Raw genomic sequence first — 21,654 nt, forward strand, 5'->3', positions numbered from 1 at the left:
TATATATATATATATATATATATATATATATATATATATATATATATATATGTATGTATATATGTGTGTATATAGCTGGAAAAGTGCACCTGGAAACACCAATTTCGGCAGAAATGTGTTTCAGTCCTCCATTATCTCAGTCTGTGATCTTATAACTTTGGAACCACACACCATTTCTGCCACACTGTGAAAGAAGCACGTGGGAGGAGTGGAGGACACCATTTACTGTACAAATAGTGTTTGGCTTATCAGGGTAAACTTAAACAGATGTAATGCTGTTACATCAAAGCAAATTTGTGCAGGTCTAAAAAATATTTATGATCCATATTGGTGATTTAGCAATGTATAAAATGGCTGCTATGGGGCAAAGTGAGTCAAATTCTGTGGGGTAAATTGAGCCAGCATTTTAACTTAACCCACCATAAGGCACTGAATTTAGATTAAATCTCTGAAGTATAAACTGGTATAGTTTCAATGTAATATTACACCGCTTGTTAGTTTATCTTTTTATTTTTTGAGTTTCTCTGAGAAGAACCAGAAGATGATTAATCATATTTATCTTTCCACTTTTATTCCCTAATGGATGAACATCTTCAGCATCACAGGCCAAAAGCCTAAAATGTTACTAGTTTCAGTGACATTTATGCATTCATTCTAATTTATTTTTTAATTTAATTTCACAGAACAAACTCTGTTACAGCTTTGCTGTTCGACATTTTGTTTCAGAAATGCAAACAATTGAATATATTGAAATTTCACCTTCATTTGGTTGGTTCTATGTTGTTTGAGCTTTAAGAAAGGAAATGTGACTGTGTAAAAGGAAAGTTGATTATTAAATTAGTTTTTAAAAGAGGTAAATTATCTTTCCAATGTCACATGGGTTTGATTCAGATTCAGTTTGATGGTCAGAAGATGCAACCTACCCACTGACTCGGATCAACTTACCCCTAACCTGGGGTAAATTGAGCCATGTGAACATTTTTTTTTTTTTAATAAGAAGCCATATTTTTAGAACCCGTTGTCAAAGATTCATTCTGATCATTTAAAATGACAGGAAACATCCTGGTTTACTTTAGATACTTTCATTGTACTTAGTTACTGATGAAAATGTTTTCTTTTACTTCAATGAAAGGTTAGATTTTTATATATTTTTAATGAAAGGTCAAAGTGATAAACAATGCAGATTACTTTTTCAGCAATTTTTGATCAAATTTACCAGGGGTGCCAATAATTCTGAGCACAACTATCTATCTATCTATCTATCTATCTATCTATCTATCTATCTATCTATCTTTTCCTGAAGATATTCTGACTGTACATCATCAGATTTTTCTATCATTTAAAAATGTGTACTGTAAAAAAAGTCTTTTTTAACACATAATTTCCTCTGTTTTTCAGTGTTGAATGATGGACATCATGAATGTGACGTGTGCAGAGATTCGGACTGAAGACGGGTTTGAGTTCAGAGTTTCTTCTGACAGATTCACTCAGTTCAGTGAGTTTGACTGTGAGCAGCTCTGGTACTCAAAGGTGTGTGTTTCTGTCAGACTACATGATCACACACACACACACACACACACACACACATTATATGAATGTCTTGTTTTTCATTTAATCAGGATGATCGTCTGATGGCAGATCCATCGAATCCTCACAGACTGATTGATCCTGTTATTTCTGCCTCATCCGATCGTCTCGTCACTTCATACTGCGTTGATGAACTTCGTCATGAGATCCACTGCTATACTTCAGGAGTAAATGATTTCTCCCTCAACATCACGATTATCTGTTTTCAAATGGAAATGATAATGCTCTCACCTGTAGAGAGGAAGGGCATGAGATAAACACATACATCAATGAAACCCTAAAAATGTTGCTGTAATTCTTCTTTCATTTCAGTTGAGAGTGAAGACCCTGTTCAGAGGTGAGAGACACTTCAGTAAAACACATCAATCTGTCCTGATTCAGATCAAACTCTGTGTTGAAGTGAATCTGTCCTGATTCAGATCAAACTCTGTGTTGAAGTGAATCTGTCCTGATTCAGATCAAATTCTGTGTTGAAGTGAATCTGTCCTGATTCAGATCAAACTCTGTTAAAGTGAATCTGTCCTGATTCAGATCAAACTCTGTGTTGAAGTGAATCTGTCCTGATTCAGATCAAACTCTGTGTTGAAGTGAATCTGTCCTGATTCAGATCAAACTGAAGTGAATCTGTCCTGATTCAGATCAAACTCTGTGTTGAAGTGAATCTGTCCTGATTCAGATCAAACTGAAGTGAATCTGTCCTGATTCAGATCAAACTTTGTGTCGAAGTGAATCTGTCATGATTCAGAACAAACTCTGTGATGAAGTGAATCTGTCCTGATTCAGATCAAACTTTGTGTCGAAGTGAATCTGTCCTGATTCAGAACAAACTCTGTGATGAAGTGAATCTGTCCTGATTCAGATCCAACTGAAGTGAATCTGTCCTGATTCAGATCAAAACTCTGTGTTGAAGTGAATCTGTCCTGATTCAGATCAAACTGAAGTGAATCTGTCCTGATTCAGATCAAACTCTGTGTTGAAGTGAATCTGTCCTGATTCAGATCAAACTTTGTGTCGAAGTGAATCTGTCCTGATTCAGATCAAACTTTGTGTCGAAGTGAATCTGTCCTGATTCAGATCAAACTTTGTGTCGAAGTGAATCTGTCCTGATTCAGAACAAACTCTGTGATGAAGTGAATCTGTCCTGATTCAGATCAAACTGAAGTGAATCTGTCCTGATTCAGATCAAACTGAAGTGAATCTGTCCTGATTCAGATCAAACTCTGTGTTGAAGTGAATCTGTCCTGATTCAGATCAAACTGTGTTGAAGTGAATCTTCTGTAAGTGAATCATAATGATTGTGAATGTGTTTTTCAGTGAGGAATGAAACTGCAGCGACTCCATACTCAGGTGAGTTTCAGCTGATACACGTGTGTCTAATTCACTAATAAAACACTGATTCAGATCTGATTCAGACTCAATCCAGTTTGAATGTGAACAGGCCTTTGTTTTCTGTCATATTGTCTGATATTTGTGATCATTGTGTGTTTTAAAGATGATGTGGATGAAGTGACTCCATCTCTCCAGCTCTCAGGTAAAACATCAAGAGCTTTAAACCCTTTAAACTCTAATATTGATTCATCACTGTTAGTGATCAGATGATTTGATATTTGATCACTTGAACAGATCAGTTGTTGTAGCTGTTTCATGGTGTGTAAAAGGATCTTCAGGTGAGTCCAGACTGATCTTTCCTAACATCATACTTCAGTCTTCACGTCTGACACTAGTTCACAAGAGCTCAGGTCATCATTAACTGCTACAGAGCTCAAATCATGAATGATATTTTCACCTCTTTGTTTCTTACACCAAAATCAATACAAATATATAAATTCATACTCTAGAAAGCTGTTCAACAATGTGGACGATTCATAAAATAACCTAATAAAATACATGAAAATGTGACTGATGATTATCAGATTTAATTTTTAAATCATGGGACAGATCTCAAGTATCTCTGAATAAACAGAAAATACATTGAATAAGTTATAATAAGTGTGTTTTCAGAGGGAAGCGCGGTTCATCCGTCAGTGCAAGGATGATCCAGAACAGGTGAGTGAATCAAACTGAGAGAAACACTTGAAATGAGTTTCATTTCAGAGGTGAATTAGATGGATGATGAAATAACCTACAGCTGATACAGATGAATCTGATCTGAATCTGAATGTTTCATGCCGATCATTTCCCTAGTACTAGTTATGGCAGCAAATAATCACGAATGAACATCAGAAGATACAGTACAACTTACTGAAATCAATCATGTGTCATGTGTGTTTTCATCTCGTGCAGCAGCAGCAGAAGTGGTTCAGTCCAAATACTGCACCTGTAACTGCAGGAGATGATCTTATATGAGCTGTAAATTTCTCGCTGACATGCTGAAATACTTTGGTTTTTAATGCTATATTTAACATCACAACAGACATAACAAATGAAACACTCAGTCAGATTAGATTAGTTAGCTTTTATTGTCATTCAACTCTACATACAGAGTGTACATATGAATTTACAGGTTATTCACCAAGACCATTCATGATCATATGTTCTCTAGACAATATTCTGGTATTTTGTTCTTAAAGGGGTCATGAACTGCATTGTTTTATTTTATAATGTTTCCTGGGGTGCACATATAATGTTGGTATGATTTCGGCATCAGAAAATAGTCATAATTTAGAAATAAAAAGCATTTTTCCTTCCCTGATTTTATCTTCTGGTTTGAACGCTCTGTTTGAAGGGGCGTGTCTCTGTGAGACTTCAGTGTAAACGCCCACTGCTGTGATTGGCTGACATCTTTGCATATGAATAAAGTCTTACATTTGGAACTCTCTAAAATTTTTAGCATGTTTTTACTATTACAGCTCTCGAGGTGAACTAATCGTGAAAAGTGCTGATTAACATTTAGATCTATTTCCATCACATCACTGATCACTGTAGCTGAACACAGTCATGTGTACTGAGCACACAACGATCACAGCGATCTCCTTATTGCAATGCCATTTCTGCAATCTCACCAATACTTTCATTTAGGGCTGTCAAAATTAATGTGTTTTTCAGTTTAACGCAGTTTAAATAACGCAGCATCTATTTTTTTCTGTCATGCATTGGCTAGCGTTACAGATCATGCTATCCTTAAGCGCAATAAGAAACAAAAAATAAAATATTAACTCAAATCTGTACTCTGTCTCATCAACACTCTCTGGTTCTCACGACGTCCAACGGTCACGTTTTATATCTGAACGCTCGAGACAGACAAACACACAGATGGACACAGCTATCTTTTGCGCTTGAATGGACAAAAACACACATAATTATGCCAAAATATCCGCTTTGTCGAGTATCCTCATAAGTATAGTTTTAAATGAGTTAAAAAAAGTCTTAAATGACCGTAAAGTGTTGTAAGGACACCGGATGTGTCAGATCTGTGTCATGTGTATCAGCTCTTAAAGTGACAGCAGCCTAATAAACCTGCTACTGTCTTGTCATTAACGTTAATCAAAGAACAAAAGACAAAGAGAAAATCACTCACTGTTCTTCACTGAATCACTTTTGAAGCTTTAATAAGGATTAATCTATATTTCATTTATGATTTATGCAGTGATTGTGAAGAGTGTGAAGTGTTTGATAACTTCTGTATATTTCCTACCAGTTAGATCAAATATTTAAAATATATGTCTTTTTGTTGTTTCTACATTAATTTGGAGATTGTGAAATTATTACAATATAAATATATATAAAAACCTTTAATGCTAATCACGATTAATCAGAAAAGAAATTGCGATTTTTAACTTTTTTTTTAAATCGCTTGACAGCACTACTTTCACCATAACTAACACAGTGAAAACACAATGTAAATAAGAGCCTCACTGAGCAGTGTAAACTGCGGCTGCATCTGAAATCGCATCCTATATAATTGGCAAAAACAGTATGTGATAAAAGAAGTATGTCTGAATTCCACGAGAGGATCTGTGAATGGCAGTGAAGTGACGCAACTGATGCAGGTAGGTCACATGATCATGACAACATGGTGAATGTAGTATGTCCAGATTACATTCATATACTTGTATGTATTTCGGGGAAAATTTCGTAAATCCAACAGGCATACCTTTAGAGTCTTCGTAGCGCACTAAGAGACAACGTTATCAGGAAATCCAGCCCAACTCATTAATCACCTACGAGATCAAATGGGGATATTAAACATTTTATTATGAAAAAAATGCATGGGAAAAAAAATGTCACAGGAAATAAAGCATACAGTGATTACAATCTGTCCAGTCATCTCATCTAGTCAAGTCTTTCTCTGTTTGTGTCAGTACACACCAGTAACATCCCTTAATAAATGTTTAAAAATGAATAAAATGTGAACTTCAAATGGGAAAGTCCCTTAAAGTGTGCAGCTTTGTATAGCTCAAATAATGTACCCTGGGTGGTTTTTGGGAGATCTATACTTAAATATATTAAGGGGAATAGGTATTGATAAGCAATTGTTTCTAATGCAGAGATCTTTTGTTAAAAAGTTTTCTGATTTGTCTTGTAGTTTGTATGTGTCAGTGCTAAAATCATGGGAATTGTTTGAAATATCAGGAACAGTCGGTGAGCATTATGGTGTAGAAGAACCTCTTATTGAGCTTCCATCAAATCTATCACAGTCTTTAATCAATAGTTGTTTTAAATGCTGGTGTCACTAAAACTATTGATTTGATTGATATAAATAGAGGCCAGTGGAGAACTATACAGTCACTTGCTGAACAGGTTGGTTTGATTTCTTTTAGAGTTGTAGAAGGATTTATCAGAGGTCTTAAATCATCATTTCCTCTATCAACTGATAATTTTATAAATCATGTTTTGAAGAATGGTGTTGTACTGTTGAATTTTCCTCAGGTAAAGGTGTATCCTAAAGATTGTGGAATCGATAAACTCTGGTTGTACCTCCTTATTAAAAGGTTATGGGATTTTTTTTAATTTTTTTTATTGAATATGGAAAAAAATGTTATATCACATATATGTTAAAATGTTACATGTGGATCAACTTAAAGGAAAAGTCGATACTAAATGGAGATCTCAACTTTGTATATCTGAAGATATTTCTCCATCTTAGAGACTTTTGTATAAAACTCATATTTCTAAAAGATGTGGTGATCTGCGATTGATCCATTGTATCTCAGCCACAAATCAGTTTATTGCAAAGGCGGATGAAAATGTTGTATCAGATTGTCCATTTTGTCAGACCATTGATACTGTTTTTCATATGTTTTGTAATTGTCCTAGACTTGATCCTATTTTTTTACTTCTGAGAAAAACAAAAAACAAAATTGGGGTTTCCGTATACTAATAGTTTATTATTACGAGAACAATGTGTGCTTGCCAGTTTTGTAATAGGTCAAGCTAAATTGGCAATTCTGAAATCGCATCAGGAAAAAAATATAGGAAGAGATATTTGTATAGTGGCTTTATTTAAATCTTTAGTTGAAGCACGAATGGTTATATAATATACATATTATAAACATATTGATAATGATCTTTTCTTTTAGTGGTGAGGAAGCACTGGTTACGGTGAATGAGTATGGAGGGTTGCTTTTTAATAGGTAATGTATTTTATGTTTATTTTTATATATATTGGATATTTAAGAATACAACATAATATATATTTTATTTTTTTTGGTCAATGTAATTAAATATAGATGATTCATGTTTTTGTGTAGAATAAAGGGATTGTAAAAGTCTCTCTTTCTCTCACAGGTAACTTTTTTCATACATGCTGTGTACAATTAATGGTATATGATTTTATAACCTCATACATCTATTTTGTAACTATTTTAAGTGTAACCATAACCAGATTTTGTTAGATAATACATTAACTAATGTTTAACTAATGAACCTTATTGTAAAGTCTTACCAAGATAAGAATAAAAGACAAGATAAGTTAAAACCAAAGAACATTGTCATAATTCTGTATTTAAATATGAAAACAGGTGAATTGTTATAGTAACAGAAATCATTTACCCCATTAACATCACACTGAATCTCATGATGAAGTTGATTCACACAGTCAGAAGTGACGAGACGATCAGATGAGACTGAAATAACAGGATCACTCAGTGTGTGTGGATCTGATGGATCTGCTAACAGACGCCCATCCTGAACAAATCAAACACAAGAGGATCAGATCGTGTGTGTGTGTGTGTGTGTGTGTGACAGTCACCTTTGTATACCAGCTCTGATCACAGTCTCCATTGGCTACATTTACATGCACCCAAATAATCCATTTGTAATCGGATTGACGGCTCAATCGGATTGAAAAATGTTCATGTAAACACCTTAATCGATCCGATTGAGCTCGATCCGAATGAAATTTCGATCGGATTGGAAGGGATGGTTTATTCCTTTTCTAATCCTATCCAACAGCAAAAAATTACCATGTAAACACTTGAATCCGACTACTTTCTGAGTCGTATTCAGAAGTCTCTGGAGCACATGCGCAGTGTAATGTTGACACGCATTATGCAGTGCGCAAGTTCACGTTCAAGTCTTTAGTTGTAAAGATGTATGCCAACAGGCAGTTGCCGTATGTATCGCTTCGTCATAATGTTGGGATTTTTTTCCATTTTAAAACAAGAATGGGAGCCAATGAATGTCACACAAGAAGCAACGTGTAAACATTGTGCAAGAGTTGTGTCGGTGAAAAAGACTCAACTTCGGTCAGTATTCACTACAGAAAGTATAAAGTGACGTTGCTGTCTGACGCTGGATTACCAGAGCATTATTCTCTCAGAGACGAATTTCAACATAATATGCTGATAACGGTATATAACTGTCTAAATTTATTCCATTATTTTTTTGTTATTCCACTTTATTTATTTAAGTGTTCTTTTTAACATGATATATGATAAAATGCTTTTTTTGAAGATTAGCACACTATTTTTAATCATTTTTCATTATTATATAGCCAATTTCACATGTCCGTGTTAACCAACATGACATTTGCATCTAAAATATCACCAAGTAAGTTATATATTTTTTTTCAAACATATACTATTTTCAGGATTATATGTGTGTCCCTGTTTACACAAAATATATTTATTCACATTAACCTTATTTTATTATAAATATTTTATGATTTGTGTGCGTCCCTCAGTTTGACTTACCACCCCGTCACACTAACTTGTTTCATCTATAAATAATGCTCTGTTCCTTTAAATGACATCACAAAGCCTACACTCTAAAAAATGCTGGGTTAAAAAAAACCAAGCTGGGTAAAATATGGACAAACCCAGCAGGTTGGGTTAAAAGGCACCTTTCAGGCCATCTTTCACAAGATGTAATATAAGTCTCGGGTCTGGTCAAGTTTCAGCTTAAAATACCCCACAAATTTGCTCCTATTTGGGGGTGAGCAAAAACATGCCTTTTACTATATTACTATATTGCTGGCTAAAAAGATAAATCCAAATTTGGTTGAAAAAAAAAATGGCTGGGTAAAAACAACCCGATCCCTGGTTTTGTCCATATTTAACCCAGCAGTTTTTAGAGTGTAAGTGACATCATTTGAGCCTTATAGCCACCAAGAACAAAAGCAGCAACTATGTACATTTTTTACATTGTTTATTTGTTGATTTTTCATGTTAGGCAGGGCCCGTCAAGCTTAAACCATCCACCCCGTCACGCAATTTTTTTTTACATTATTAATACAAAGAACATTATATTTCAGATTGAATGCATGTATGAAAAAAACGTGACGGGGTGGTAAATTTCATCCCAAAATGTCCCCTGATAAAAATCACATTCTGGGGGGTAAAACTTCTTTTTTTTGGCAGGTTCCCTTGGTAAAATGTTCATTCCAAGGGCTAAATATCATGTTATTTGGGCTCGCTTCAACCCGTGGACATGAAAAACAACCCGCGGCAACAGTGTAAATGTAACCTAGCCCAATTCGTGGGAAAACCGCAGACTTGGCAACACTGTTTGGTTCATTCATTCGCTCATTCACTATATTACTCACACGATTTTTACTCATTTTGAATGTCTACCTCCCCCAGTGTTTAAAACCAGCAGATCATATAGAGAAACATTTCGTCCATACAGTGAACCACCCCGTCACATCAGTTACCACCCCGTCACAGGGTCATTTTGTTAAAGCTCCCGTTTTTCGTGGTTTTTTTGAAGCTTTGATTGTGTTTATAGTGTGCAATATAACATGTGTTCATGTTTCGCGTGTAAAAAAACACCGTATTTTTCACATAATTTACTTATCTGTATACCACTGTTTCCACTGTCATAAAAACGGGCTGATGACTTCCTTGTTCTATGAAGTCCCTCCTTCAGAAATACGTAACGAGTTCTGATTGTGCCAGCGGTTCCTGTGTTGTGATTCGACAGCAGTTTAGCGCATCTTGCCCGGAAAGGTCACGCCTCTTACCATAACGTGGAGATGCATGCGCTCAGTGTTATTGTAAACATGTCTTTAATTTTACCCTATCAATTTGAGCCGGAATCAGACCCGGTGATTGGACTGCGGGATGAAAATAACAGCGTTTCGACGACATGGCGACAAACACACTCTACAAACGCAACTCTTGTGTATTCCTGTGGGCGGAGGTTAGTCAAAAAACTGTTTTAGTGACGTCATTAAAGAAGGAAGTAGAGGGATGTAGTCCAAACTGGCCGTTCGATGTAGGCGACTTCTGTTAAATAAAATATCTCGCTTGGCATTGAACTTTGAGCTTTAAAATTTTACAGATTTTATTTATACTCTAACAACAACATTACACACTAACTAAAGTTTGAAACATGGGATCACGAAGAACGGGACCTTTAAAAGAAAATGAAATATTACATAAATTAATGCTGAATGATGTTCTTGTTGTGTGGACTGATCAGATAAATGTAACTTTATTTGTATTTTTTAATTGAATTCATTTTTTCAGTACAAACAATGAGATCATTGAAACGTCAAATTCATATTTCATGATTAAAAATCTAATAATAATAATAATAATAATAAATTACAGACTTTCTATTGATTGTTTCCAAAAAGGGGACATTTTTCTATTAGGAAAACATTAGATTTTAAAAATCTATTTCTTGTTTTACTACTCCAACCGTGACGGGGTGGTACAAGAATGGCTTCCTTGCCTGAATAAAAAGGATAATATTAATAAAGATTTTGTGCCTGAGGTGGGAAAATTTTTTTGGAGGATTAACATTATCTTTCAATTTGTAGATTTGTTTTAAAAAAAGTTTGTTCATAATGAAAATTTTGAAAAATACAAAGTGGAAATGGCACCCGTTTCGTAGAATGACTCAGTAGGCGGCTGCAGTGAGGGGAGGAGTGAAAAAAGTGCAGGACAGAGGGACTCTCTGTTCTCGAAGTGGATCAGAACCTACGAGATCAAAGGCGGATATCGCGGGATTCACACTCGTGCGCTGTGTTGCTGATTTAAGTGCTAATTTAAGTTCTGTTGCTTTTATATGAAAATAAACCTAATGAACAAGACACCCAAAGTAGGCCTACTTGTTGTTTATTTCCATTCGAAAGATGTGTGTATCACTCGTTTTTATATATATAGTCTATTTTTTTTAAATATGACAACAATCACATTTTACACGTAAAAACATGATATTAGAGTTTTAATATCAAACATTTTAAAAGAGATCAATACATCACAGTTGTTTAAACCAATAAGCTTTAAGCTGTGTCGTCAGCAAGTCGTTTCCCATCGTGCTTTTGGTCAGCGCAGTCGGTGGAGAGCAACTGCGCTCGACTGCAGAATCCGATGAGGCCGCCTCGCACTCGCGAGAGGTTTCTGACACACGTCGGCATGACATCAGAGCAAGGCGGCCCACCCTCGGACACATTTCTAACCGGCATGCATCTCGCGGTGATCACCGGTGATCGGTTCTGCGCAGAATTTGCTCATCTCAATCAAGCCTAATATCTCATCGATACATGATCGTCTGTTGACGTAACACGGGTCACCGAAAGTGTGATTGATATGCACACACGCAGAGCGCGTGCGCAAAAGTTTTAATCGGAATGTATATAAAACACATATAAACGGATATTTAAATCAGATTACAATGTTTAGAGTACATGTAAACAGATCTGCAGTCGGATTCAGTTCATTCGGATTGATGAAAATTGGTGCATGTAAACGTTTCAGTATATCAGAGGGAAGTTTGTACTCAAATCCTCCTGCTGTCTGAATGTTTATACACTGAAAAAAGAAAATATGGTTTAAAATAAGTTTTACATTGTACATATTGTGACGTTTTTGTACTTTTCCAGGAGAAACAAACAGGAGACAAGAAACTGGTTTGCAAGCACCCAACAGGCTGTGGTTTCCTGAACGTTTACAATCAGGAAGTGTAGGTGTACATTTTAGGACTTCCTCACATTCCTCTCAGTCATACAACGGAAAGGGTTCATGCCTCAGACTGAAAGGCTTCAGTCACTTGACAAAACTCGGTCAGGTGTCAGGTCTGGTACAATTAGGCATCGAACGAAACAGCCTCAGAGGCAGCAGACGAAACTTAGAAAGAAGCGAATTGCCCCGCCTCAATGTGATGTCACGTGTTAAACGTTACACCAAGTTGTATAAAACATATCCCACTGAGATCATTTTGTAAATTTGTATTATTCACTAGTTTTATTTGTATGTATAAAAAGCTAGCAAAATAACACATTGCAACTCTTGTATTGCAAACTATCGTGAACACATACGAAAATTAACCATGGTTAAAAGTGTGTAACTATGATTTTTTTTTTGTCTGACTGATAGGCTACTATTTGTATAACAATAATTTTACTACAATTACCTTAAACTATAGTGTAGCAAATCCATGGTTCATTTTTATAAGAGAGGTATAAAAAAAATCTTTATGTTGTTACAAGCACAGCTGCTTTGTGTACAGCGGTTACCAAGGAAACGGCAAGGCAATTTTATTTATTTAGCACATTTCATACACAATGTTAATTCAAAGTGTTTTACATAAAAAGGAAATGAATACATCAGAATATAAAAGGAATGCATAAAAAATAACAATAAAAACAGAATACCACTATCTGGATGGAAGAGTCACATTTACATTTTCATTCAGCCCATTGCTGTTTTTCTGCAGTCTTAACTTTCCCCAAAAACAACAAAACACAAAAAGAGCTTGACTTCCGCCCCACTCACTTCTCTTTTTCTCTTTTACTCCCTCGCGCTGCTTTCCTTCCGGACCCCCATCCCCCCAACAGCAGGTGAATCAAGTAATGAAGTAAACACATTTATAACAGAGTAAACAGTGTCGTCGCCACAATATGTTCCTATGCAATACACCTAAACACATCTAGTACAGTTTACCATGATTTCTGTTTGTAAAAATGTAGTACACAGTTAACTTTGTGTTATACCCTCATGGCAGTAAATGACGAAAAGTGAATTTCCAGCATGTGTGCCCTATTCTGTGAGAGCTATCTGTGTTGTTCATCTCTGTGTTTTTTTTTTTTGTCTGTTTGCCCAATGCGTGTTCTTTACCAAACTACAAATTAAATTTGTGTGTATGAAAAAGTTTATAACTGTAATTGACCAAATATTTTAGTTTGTTTTTTTACTGTACACATTTTGGGATATGTTGTCAGATTTCACTTCCATTCTTTTGGTATAAATAAGGGGGGAAAAAACAGTATTAATGAAACAAGACCACATATTCATACCACAAGTGAAATTAATGTGTAAAGAAAAAAAAAATACTCTGAAACACAAGTGGATTTACACAGTCTGAGAAAGCAAAATGTGTTGGACGTTCGGCTGCGACCTGCTCTCGGCTTCCTTTCTTTATGTGTGCTGTTGATGAAAGTGTTCCTGTTATTTACTTACTACTATTATTAAGATTTTCCTTCAGTCCGACATATTTGATGCGCTTTTGAGCTACAACATCTGACATAGCCTAATGTTGGAATAAAATTAAGTTGACAACAACAAAACACAGTCGTTGATCCTGTGATAACATCACAGCCTACCTGAAAATGAAGAAAGGCGTTTCATTTACTTCAGAGTTCATTTACTTAAACAAATACAGCACAAAACACTAAAAACTCACACTATCAAAAAGGAAAACTCGAGAGCTGTTTATTACTTAGTAAGTAAGTATGTGTAGGCATGAAGCATCGGAGCGTTATGAATCAGTGTGTCGAATCAGCGGTTCAGAGCGCCAAAGTCACGTGATTTCAGCCGTTTTAGTGATCCGAATCACGATTCGATACTTTGATTATGCTCCGAAGCTTCATGAAGCAGTGTTTTGAAATCGTCCATCACTATATAAGTCATTATTTTGTTTTTTTGGCGCACCAAAAATATTCTCGTGGCTTTATAATATTAATATTGAACCACTGTACTCACATGAACTGATTTAAATATGTTTTTAGTACATTAATGGATCCTGAGAGAGGAAATGTCATTGCTGGCTATGCAGGCCTCACTGAGCCATCGGATTTCATCAAAAATATCTTAATTTGCATTCTGAAGATGAACGAAGGTCTTACGGGTGTGGAACGGCATGAGGGTGAGGAATTAATGACAGAATTTTCATTTTTGGGTGAACTAACCCTTTAACCAATATTAGTCTTTTGTTCTTCCCTCATATTTAGGATATTTAAGAAAATCCTCATATTTTGATGGTTTGTAGGGTCATTAAAAACCCCTCTGGGCATCACATACACACACATATATATATATATATATATATATATATATATATATATATATATATATATATATATATATATATATATATATATATATATATATATATATATATATATATATATATATATGTGTGTGTGTGTGTATGTATGTGTGTCATTCTACGAAACGGGTGCCATTTCCACTTTGCATTTTACAAAAATGTACATTATGAATTTTTTTTTTTTTTAAAACAAACATACAAATTGAAAGATATGTTACTCCTCCAAAAACATATTTTCTCACCTCAGGCACAAAATATTTATTAATATTATCCTTTTTATTCAGGCAAGGAAGCCATTCTTCTAGTTTCTCATTACTGTTTACAAACCCACGGTGAATGCGATCGCTCGGACATGACTTGAAGGCAGCACGCTTTATTTCTGTTCAAGCCAAACTTCAGTGGACTTGTAAAGACAAACACTGCCAAACGAACTGAAGCATTGTTGATGTAGAGCCATGTAACACCAACACTTATCACTGCCAACAAATGTTTCCCTGAAAAACACCATCAGTTTGACGTTTGTCTTTTTCTGTGGTCAGACTTGTGACTGTTTATTTTAACGGTGTGTTTACATTGAGCTGTCCTCCTACCATCTGTCTGCCAGTCGCGAACAGAGCGGTTGAGTTGTGGTTTACATGCGCTCAGTGCATTCCCAGAGTCTGTGTGTGAGGACACGTGTAAAGGGCCTTTCACACAGGACGCGGTATGCGCTGCGCTATGAAACCCATTAATTTCAATGGCTTGCGCCGCGCGAGGACGGCGTCGGCCAAAGCGCAAGCGCAGCGCAGCGCGGCACAGCTTGCGCGCACGCCGCGGTCAAAGTTCAAAATAGTTCAACTTTTGCCGCTGCGCTCTGTGACGATTACCCGCGCGGCCAATAGAAACGGAGCATCTAAACAATCGGAAAGCAAAATGGATGAACAGCTACTGAGTTGTAATTTCCAGAGCTATACAATACAAGTTTGCTGGTCGTATAGTGACATCGGGAGAAAAGCTGTGTCATGGAGACATGACAGACACTGTCAAGAGCTGCTCTTTCTTCTTCTTACAAGCAGGGCTATTGCTATTGCTCACTTCTTAGCACGGCCCGGGACATATACTTTTACTGCTGAAAGGTGGAACAACAATCAAATGTAACAAATTACTTAATGTAACAAATTAATTATGTATATGTAACCTTTGGCTAAAAGTAACGGCAACCCCGACTACGCCACCTAGGCGATCTACCCAGGAAAAAATAAAATATAGTTATACCCAAAAAGAAATTTTCAACCAAAAGGAATTACAATAAAATGAAGGACCCTGCTGGTTCGGTAGGAATTAAAGACAGAGACGTGACTTTCCACAAATATAATATAAATTTATTATTTCACAAAACAACAACTGTAAAATCTTCTTAAAAGGAGAATCTCTTCAGCAGTTGACCAGTTAGTTACTCACAATTACTATGGGACCAGTATGAGTTTCACAGAAGGGACACAAACCACAGCAATCAGTGCATCACCATCATTAGAAATAAGTGATAAAAACAAATACAAAAACAAATACAAAAACAAACCCCCAAAAAAAGGACAATTCTCTCCCCTTCCGTTAAATCTCAATATTACAGCTCCTCAAATAAACACATGGCAAACATTACTGATACAAACAAAATAAAAAAAATACAATAAATGCAAAAGATAAATCACAATATTGCACAATAATCCGAACTGCTTCACAAAAGGAGAAGAATACAAAGCAGGTTAGTTTAATATACTTGCAAGGAGGACGAAAGCTTTCAGCACTTGTTCCAACTGGTCATACAGATAAATTGGGCAGAATAATCTTTAAAAACACGGTTCAAATAAACGGCGCAAGACCGCGACGTCTACAGCCAGTCGTATCCTCGATGAAAAACGGGAACATGGAACGGTTATATGAAAACCAGTGGAAACACATATCAAACAGATATAATTATAGAAGCAGGTGTATCAAAAGTTTCCCAAACAGGTACTTCAAACAAGTAAATTCTAACAGGTATTCCAAACAGCTATAAACAGCAGCTAGCGCTCAGGCCGCACCTGAAAAAAACAAAAAAATAAAAAAAATAAAAAAAATAAAGTTTCAAATAAATTTCCCCCTTCCAGAAAAAGAACCCCCGAGAAAAATATCTTACCTCCCAAGCGGGACTCAGACTACAGTAACCTTGTTACCTGTGTTCGATTGTCACCTCACGCACACACATCCCTGATGACAAACGTGTATTTAGACTAAAATCTAAAACTATGAGAAAGGCAACCAAATGAGCGACTTACCAGGGAAAAGCAACAGGAAATAAGCCACAAGACCTTTTCTGCCCACGACACACAAGGGAATCACGGCGCTATACTTGGACATGCTTTTTATAAAGCCACTAACATGCGTCGCTGATCACACCGCACATGTGTGTTCCATAACAGAACGCAGCTCCAGCTCAGGGGACACGCCCACTGCGGTGAAGTATACACCATTAAAGAAAAAATAAATAAAAGAAAGCTGTCACATATAAAACCCAGCGGCGAGCGCAGCGCATGCCGCGTCCTGTGTGAAAGGGCCTTTACGCTCTCTAATGTCACTCAGACATGAGATGCGTGCTTACCCAGGTGAAAAAAGTACATTTAAATAATGTAGGCTACTTAAAGTGCTCTATTTTCACGCACTAATTATGTACTTAATATACTAAAAGCTCTTCTTTAGTACTTCTTAAGATCATCTTAAGAACATCTAAGTATACTCAACTGTGCTATTTTGAGACAGCATGAAACATTAACTAAATGTGCTTTTAATATACTATCTCTGTATTTACAAAATATATTTAGATACTACTTAGCTACACTATATAAAATACATTTTTTTAAATACAGAGATAGTACTGACATGTACACCGTAGAGTTAACTTCCCCCAAAAACAACAAAACACAAAAAGAGCTTGACTAACTTTCCTTCCGCCCCACTCACGCGCAACTCCCACACGCGCAGCCCTTCTCACAGCAGGTGAATCAAATCAAGTAAACACATTTATAACAGTATAAACCACAATATGTTTCCTATACAATACACCTAAGCACATCTAGTAAAGTATACCATGATATCTATTTGTAAAATACTGCCATGGCAGTAAATGATGAAAAGTGAAGTGCCCTATTCTGTGAGAGCTGTCTGTGTTGTTCATCTCTGTTTTTATGAATGTCTGAATGTGTTTGTCTGTTTGCCCAGTGCTGTGTCCTGTGGCGTGTTCTTTGCCAAACTCCAAATTTATTTTTGTGTATGAAAAAGTTAATAACAGTAATTGACCAAATATTTTAGTTCGTCTTGTATATATTTTCTTTTTATTGTACACATTTTGGGATATGTTGTCAGATTTCACTTCCATTCTTTTAGTATAAATAAGGGGGAAAACTGTATTAATGAAACAAGACCACATATTTGTACCAGCAAGTGAAATTAATGTGAAAAGAAAAAAAAATACTCCGAGAAAGCAAAATGTGTTCGGCTGCGACCTGCTCTCGACTTCCTTTCTTTATGTGTGCTGTTGATGAAAGTGCTCCTTCCTGTTATTTACTTACTACGTTTATTAAGATTTTCCTTCAGTCCGACATATTTGGTGCGCTTTTGAGCTACAATATCTGACATAGCCTAATGTTGGAATAAAATTAATTTGACAACAACAAAACACAGTCGTTGATCCTGTGATAACATCACAGCCTACCTGGAGATGAAGAAAGTCGCTCCACTTTCAGCTTTAACTCCAAGACCAGACAGAGTTCATTTACTTAAACAAATACAGCACAAAACACTAAAAACTCACACTATCTAAATGAAAATTTCATCAAAAAGGAAAACTCGAGAGCTACTTGTTACATCCGTTTTCATGCATCTCTGCCTCTGTTAAAACGTCGTAGATCTGGCGCCTCCTGCTGGAATAACTTCATCAATACATCATAAACTTCATTCACATATTCATCAGGTGTCAGAAACAGATCAAATGCAGGTTTGTGGTTCATAATCAATACCAATACTGTACTGTACTAAGTTTTCTACAACTATAGAGTATATTATACTACAATATACACTACATTATAGTGTATTATTATTATATACACAAGCATCTTTCTTATTCTTATTCTTTTGGTGGCTTTTCATAGACATTAAACAGATCTCAGATTCCATGTGAATTATGATACTAACCTGTGTAAATCTTCAATCTCGTCATACTCTAAGATGCCTTTCACTCTCATGTTAAACATTGTAGCTGTTGTGTCTGTAAGATATGATCAGATACACATCAGTGCTTCTCAACTTGTTACATTTTAGTTTGTCAAATGATACGATTTTGTAGTCTTCACCTACACATGCACCCCTGAAACCACAGAGCCCCTCCAAATAACAAATCCCAGTTTAACCCCTGAGTTAGTCAGCTACAAGTCTCCGATCAATGCCTCATGGTACGGGGCTTTCCTTGCACTTGGAGTGTTTCTTGGCCTCGTCGAGTCACTTTAATTCAAGTACTTTTCTATTGTATGGTTAAGAAAAAAACTTTACTATAAATTACTATAGTATTTTTTCACCATGGGCATGTTTACCCTACGAGCATGTCTCTTCATTTTGACATTGTTTTCATAATGTTGATTGAGGCATTTGACATTTTTAATAGTCAGATATAACAGAGAGGCCATCACAATAATTGACTGTTAAAATACCACGTGTTAGATTGTGTCATGTACTCAGACATGATTGATTGGAGACCTACATCAACACATTCAACAAGCAGGTAATAGTCAGGAAAGAAGACTGATCAGTAACCTGGTGACAGGGAACATTGTAAAGAAATACAGGCTACAGAAATATGCCCAAAGTACCCTTGGCTTCACCTGAAGGTGATGGAAGTCAGTAGGAGGGAATCCACAATCTTTCTCAAGAAAGAAATGTGTCCGCATGGAAGAGGCATTCAAAAACAGTGTAAGAGTCTTTTACACCAGAGACGACGTGGAAAAAGCAGACCATAACACAAGCCAAGGTCAGGATGCAAAAGGAGGTTCCTTGTGGACACCCTGAAGAACCTACACAAAAAGTGCTTGGCAGAGAATCCATGTATAGCACTTTTTACAATGCAGATTGTGTCAAAGCAGCTTTACATTGATAACTGGTACATAATTTTGGCTGCACAGCAGCTCTTAAAGAATAGTGTCAATGCAGGCAGATCAAAGCACTCCTGAATATCAGATGTCAAGTCAAATGTCAAGTGTCCCCAACTAAGCAAGCCAAAGGCAACAGTGGCAAGGAACCCAAACTCCATCAGGTGACATCAGGTGGCAAACAAGTGGCAAATAGGTGTTAAAATGGAGAAAAAAACCTTGGGAGAAACCAGGCTTAGTCGGGGGGCCAGTTCTCCTCTGGCGAACAGTGCTTTATCATGATTCAGGTTGCTATCATAAATCTGATAGGATCACAACATTCAAAGTATTTATTTCAGTTCCATCCAGTTGAGGATCGTATTCATCATGCCGGTATGGACGGTCTGTGCACTGGCTTCCAGTTGCATTTAGAATTGATTTTAAAGTACTGTTACTTGTTTATAAATCACTCAATGGTCTAGGACCTCAATACATTGCAGATATGCTCATAGAATATAAACCTAACAGATCACTCAGATCATCAGGATCAAGTCCACTTTAGAAATACCAAGGGTTCACTCAAAGCAAGGAGAGTCTGCTTTTAGCTGTTACGCCAGCCGCAGCTGGAACCAGCTTCCAGAAGAGATCAGGTGTGCTCCAACAGTAGCCAACATTCAAATCCAGACTCAAAACACATCTTTTTATCTATGCATTTGCTGATTGAGCACTGTGCTATGTCCGAACTGTTTGTATTTTATTTTATATGTATTATCTTTTTATTCTTTTAATTCCTTTTCCTGTTTTAATTTCATTTTTAATGTATTTTATATCGTTTATGTATCATTTTGTTATTTCTGACTTTTAATGCATTATTAAATATTGCTGTCTGGTTGAAAGAGCTGGGGGAATTGGGAAGAAAACATTTGTGATTAGGTTAAAATTTGGTAAATTTGGATAAGGTGACAAACCATAGGGCAAATTTGAGCTTGTGGTGCATGGTTAAAATATCTCTGGATTACAGTCAGGACACTTTCCAAAGGGGAAACTTTGAACTGCATTGCATAGATAAGATATCTCCGGAAGGGGGATTAGGGCTGTGTGGCGCAGTTTGAGGTGTCTTGGCAAAAGGGGAGATTGAAACTGTTGTTTATCAGTTTGAAGTGCCTTAACAGGTAGCAAGTCCTGTCATGTGAAGGAAGATCCATTCAGATCTGCTCTGATGGATAGATCCGTTTAGATCCACTCTGACAGACAACAACAACAACAACAACAACAAAAAACTCCCTAAGACTTCCTAGCTCATCCATCCAGATAGCAAAATTCTCTGTTTTTACTGTTATTTCTATTCCTTATGTTCTATTTTTATTCTTCTTCTTTATGTAAAGCACTTTGAATTACCATTGTGTATGAAATGTGCTATACAAATAAAATTGCCTTGACTTGCCTTGCCTTTCTTCCTCCTCATATTGCATGAGAACTGTGACTTAATTAATAATGAGGAACAACCTCTAAGTAGGGTTTCCAGAGACCTGGCAAATTATTTTGTCTGAGATTGAATACCAGTTATCTAAAAAGACATGGATAAATAAACAAACAAACATTTTCTTCGAAAAACTAAAATCTGAATGTTTATTGTACTGAAATCTCACTGATATGTCACTTGCATAATAATTTGGAACGCAGTGTATTTCCTTTTAATAATACAGATGGCTAATATAATTAGGGCAATTAAACCAATATCATGGAACAACAGTGATTGCCTTCCTTACCTTTTCATAAAGAAAATAAGTCTGTTGGGGGTAAGGAAGGTGTCACTTCCCCAATGAGACACAACAGACAGCTCCCCCCAATGGCAGGGAGAACACATATAAATGTATATATATAATTATTAATTTAATACATATTTCTGGAATGATATATGACCCACAGAAACTTCACAGGTGTATCGCAGTAAATCAAACAATCATTGTGACATCTTTATAAGTGAATAAAATAATTAACTGTAGTTTTCCTGCTGAAATTAACAAAACAGTGAGTCAGTTCACAGAATGTCACTGCAAGTTCTCCTGTTCTGTTTTATTATGCATGTTTTGTTGTTTATGGTCATCTGCTGTTGTCTTTTGTCTTTTACTGAGATTACTCCTCATTCTCACAGGAACTGTAGCTTGAACTTTTACCTGCACCTGAAAGAGAAGACAGACTTTTTTTTTTATTGAACAAA

The 21,654-nt window shown here is 36.1% G+C and overlaps 1 long non-coding RNA gene across 3 annotated transcripts; it reads right to left on the bottom strand.

Annotated features, from left to right (window-relative positions):
• Positions 1–1,485: 1,485 nt before the first annotated feature.
• Positions 1,486–18,576, bottom strand: LOC125273950. Of its 3 annotated transcripts, none has more exons than XR_007186162.1 (5): positions 18,029–18,576; positions 7,579–7,713; positions 5,681–5,747; positions 3,830–3,910; positions 1,486–1,818 (listed from the first exon to the last, which is right to left on the bottom strand). It is a non-coding gene; the product is annotated as an uncharacterized LOC125273950 (long non-coding RNA). The 3 variants fall into 3 exon arrangements; XR_007186163.1 differs by lacking the exon at positions 18,029–18,576 and adding an exon at positions 16,596–17,006; XR_007186161.1 differs by lacking the exon at positions 18,029–18,576 and adding an exon at positions 7,778–8,373.
• Positions 18,577–21,654: the final 3,078 nt, after the last annotated feature.

Source organism: Megalobrama amblycephala, linkage group LG1, assembly GCF_018812025.1.
Source record: "Megalobrama amblycephala isolate DHTTF-2021 linkage group LG1, ASM1881202v1, whole genome shotgun sequence".
Classification (NCBI taxonomy): domain Eukaryota; kingdom Metazoa; phylum Chordata; class Actinopteri; order Cypriniformes; family Xenocyprididae; genus Megalobrama; species Megalobrama amblycephala.